Source organism: Echinops telfairi, unplaced genomic scaffold (assembly GCF_000313985.2).
Source record: "Echinops telfairi isolate 266 unplaced genomic scaffold, ASM31398v2 ScPeMD7_7467;HRSCAF=8505_1, whole genome shotgun sequence".
Lineage (NCBI taxonomy): Eukaryota > Metazoa > Chordata > Mammalia > Afrosoricida > Tenrecidae > Echinops > Echinops telfairi.
Genome location: NW_022111368.1, coordinates 10,116,633 through 10,120,898, shown reverse-complemented (window position 1 = coordinate 10,120,898; position 4,266 = coordinate 10,116,633). Strand labels below are relative to the sequence as shown.

The following is a 4,266-nucleotide window of genomic DNA, read 5'->3' as shown; positions in this document are numbered from 1 at the left end:
GGCACAGCCACCGTTCACATCCAGTTGACAATCTGCATGGTAGCAGCAGTGACCACAAGAGGAAATGAGGACCCCATTCTGTTTGTTAAGGTCTTAAAACCTCAAAAGGAAGAATCGTCTTAAAATGTCACAGCAAATGTTCGCAATGACATGACTGAATATCAAGTTTCAAATCCAGTAATGACATATACTGATTGCAGTGTATACTATTTAAATGGATATTGAACTTGTAGCTAATGGATTGATTTAAAGTGTCTGTTTTTGTATGACGTGCAGTCGAGGACTTTAGATTAGGCCCCAGAAGAACCAGTTGCCTTTGCGTTGACTCTAACTAGTGGCAACCCCACGTTTTGTCAGAGCAGATGTGTATTCCAGAGGGCTTTCAAAGGCTAGCTGGGCCTTGGGGAAGAGATCACCAGGCCTTTCTTCCGAGACATCCCTGCGGGCTTTATACTTCCAACTGTTCAGTAAGCAGCTCAGCCCATCAGTCACCTGCACTTCCAATGGCCTCTATTGCAGTTCGTAACTATTTACTTTGAGCAGAGACCTTTATGCACAATTTGAGTTTCCTGCAAATAGTTACCACAGGTAACTATTTTGGAAGACTACAGTGTGATGCAATTATTTTTACAACTTTATACAATTCCCCTTAGCAAGTGATTAGTTGGTTTTCAAAATCCTGGGTCGGAATTTTGTATTAAAACAGAATACATTCCTAGGTGTATTCTCCATTTGAAAAACTAATGGGGAGGAGACTTGCCGGGGCCCCCTTGTCCTGGTGTCTGCTGAGCGCCTCACCGGAGGCAGTCGCGACTGCGATGTGGAATAGTGGATTTGAGAACTACCCCAGCTCCTCCTATGGTGGCGCCAGCGGCTACACACAGTGGGTGGGTGGGTGGGTGGGGGGGCTTTGGATCGCCGACCCCTACCCAGACCAAAAAGAAATCAAGAGCCCGAGCCCAGCACATTGTACCCTGCACCATATCCCAGCTGCTCTCTGCCACTCTGGTCGATGAAGTGTTCAAAATTGGCAATGTTGAAATTTCACAAGTCATCATTGTGGGGATAATCAGACACACAGAAAAGGCACCAACCAACATTGTTTACAAAATCGATGACATGACAGCTGCTCCCACGGCTGTTCGGCAGTGGGTTGACACAGATGACGCGAGCGGTGAAAACACTGTGGTTCCGCCCGAGACGTCCGTGAAAGGGGCTGGCCACCTGAGGTCTTTCCAGAATAAAAAAAGTCCGGTGGCCTTTAAAATCATGCCCCTGGAGGATATGAATGAGTTCACCACCCATATTTTGGAAGTGGTCAGCAGAGAGAGCACCTATCAGGAATCCAGGAATGGGTGAAGCAGGGAACTTTGGTGGGAACAGCTTCGTTCCAGCAAATGGCCTCACTGTGGCCCCAAACCAGGTGCTGAATTTGATTAAAGCTTGCCCAAGACCCGAAGGATTGAACTTTCCTGATCTCAAGTCTCAGCTCAACTACATGAATGTGTCCGCAAGCAAGCAAGCTGTGGATTTTCTCAGCAATGAGGGCCACATCTATTCCACTGTGGACGACGAACATTTTAAATCCACAGACTCAGAATGACCTGCGCTCATTGGGACCGAAGATACTGTGTAGCTGGATCTGTTTTCGCAGGCTGTGGCATCCAGCTGTGCATAGTATCTGTCAATTGACTTCTCTCATCTAAGAAGTCTCAAAGTCCCTTTGAAACTTGATCTTCGTTTTTAAAAAGAATTGGCCAGTTTTATACTTCCCCAAATGTTTCCTTGTTAGGAGAAAATGAGCAAGACTAGAGCCCCATGGCAGGGAGCTAGCCCAGGGACCTGCGAGGCTCTGCCTGGTTTTGTTGCCCACTTTGGTTACGTGAGTTAACGTCTGTAAGAATCGCCCTTCCTGCAGCCTCATCATGACTGCTGCTGAAAGTGTGCTGCTGTGGGTGTGAGGTGCTGGCGTGATGGCCCAGCGGGCCCAGCAGAGGAAGACATGGGACTGTGTGTGACGCTCAAGTGAGGGCGGCCTCACGGTTAATAAAACTGTTTGTATGGGGGAAAAAAAAAAAGAACCAACTTTAAATCCGTGCCTGAAAATCTAAGGCAAACACACTGCGATAGAGTCCGTTCCCACGCATACCGACCCGGCAGGACCGGGTAGAACTGTCCCTGTGGGTTTCCCATGTCCCTGTGGGTTTCCCAGGCTGAAACTCTTTCTCCTGGAGAGGCACTGGGGCTTTTGGATCGGTGGACTTGCAGTTTGCAGCCCAGTATGTCACTCAGACATAGCTAGAGATGGTAAAACACTAACGTGTGAACTCATGTGCCAAAGGATTACTAACATGTTCATTGGCTTTGTATCTCTTTCAGTTTTCAACACTCCTGACCCCAAGATTTCAACCAACTTTCAAAGTGGCATGCTTTCATAGTTTTGCTCCTGTGTGAGACTGCTTGAAGACTCGGCCTAGATTTCACTGCTCTATTTCATTTGATTAACTGATGCAAATCATTTTCTTCTAGTACATTCTTTTTGTATACGGAATTTTGTTTCCTGTCTGTGCAAACAGTCTGGTGGCAAAATGTGTATAGCTCTGGGTGTGGTGGGCAGTTTACAAGAAATATTTCTATAGGAATGATAGTAGCAATGGTAGTAATATTTGATAATTAGAAGGTTTGACCAAACTCTGCCCTCCCCATTATTCAAGATTGATATTCTGAGCCACTAAATTTATGATTACCTGGATTGATATTCTCAGCCACTAAAATTATGATTAGATTAGGCCACAAAGACAATGCCCCCCACCAAATGCTGAAAAATGGATAAGCATTCAGATTTGCTGAGGGAAACTGTGTGTCCTAAATTATACTAAAAACCATGTTGGAATTCCTAAACTATCAATAGAGCATTGATGCCCTCATATAAACTAGTTTCTCTCACTGTATCCTATTTAAAATTCATTTTCATATGCAACTCAAATAGATAGTGATTTTTGCCACAGCCATATCGTAATTTATCAATCATGGGTTCTCTCTCTCAATCATTTTCTGTCAGTAGTAATAGTAACATCCACAATGCTGAAAAGGAATGTTTGGAAGGTAAAAATATTGATACATAATAGTTTATACCATTTAAAATGATAGTCCATTCTATTTGTACACACTCTCTCTAAGGCATTAAAAACAAAAAGAGAAACACCTTACTGCCACCGAGCCCGTGCTGACTCATAGTGACCTTGTAAGACAGAGGCCAACTGCCCCTGTGAGCTTCCAAGACTGTGACTTCGGGGGAACAGAAAGCTCTGTGCTTCTCCCGCAGAGAAACGGTCGAACTTGCAGTTGGTCGTCCAATGTGTAACCTCTCTGCTACCAGGACTCCTAAGGCATTTAAAGTTCTTCATGTATCAAGCCTGTTTTGCAATCAGGTGTTCCTGTTTTACAGATGACAGTTCAGTTCGAGTGACTAGCCATGTAATATGGCACTACTGTGATTAATATGATTATAATTAGGATCTACCAGAGAAACCCATTTAATCCATTTTCTGTGCACATTTAAGTGGTACTTTGACTTTTCAAATACATTAAAATAACCCTCAACTAATTGTCATAAATATTTGGGCCTTCATTGGCTTCACAAGCGTGGTACAGGGCGTCTTTGCAAATACAAATCAGAAATTGTTAAAGGAGCAGAAGACTTCATTCAGTCCTTTTAATGTCCCTTTAAAAAAATCAAAATATGTTTGTGGTGTGCATCCCTTATGTTCTCCATTGACTGTGCTGTAGGAGAAGAGAAAACTATTAAAACCAGTTGGGAAATGGAAAAGGAAATTAGCAATCAATCACTTGTTTCTATCTACCCAGCTTAATGTGGATGTTTTTCTTCTCTCATTAATTTTAATTCTTCCTCCAAACCATCTAAATTGAACAATAAGTGAGAACACTTTATAATAATAAGTTGAGACTTTAATGCACTTAAGTGATCTAGACACCCTCTGGGTATCTACTTACCAGAAACTTATTCAGGGTCATCTAATGCAGGTCTTCAAGCATCTTCTTGGCCTGCCTCAGAACCTTCTGCATTGGTGGAGCGCCTAAGAAATGGCAGCTCCCCGAGTTGCACTCAAACGCTAGAATCTGTATCTCTGAAACACTGGGTCTGAGGATTTTCATGTTGAGCAAGGTTATTTTTTTTGGGGGGGAGGGGTTGTTATGTTGAGAGACCACAACTGTCAAAAAGATGTCTGCTAAGTCTCTATCTTT

The 4,266-nt window shown here is 43.5% G+C and overlaps 1 pseudogene; it reads left to right on the top strand.

The window, feature by feature from the left end:
- Positions 1 to 818: 818 nt before the first annotated feature.
- On the top strand, positions 819 to 1,619 carry LOC101642764 (annotated as a pseudogene).
- The last annotated feature ends 2,647 nt before the right edge of the window (positions 1,620 to 4,266 follow it).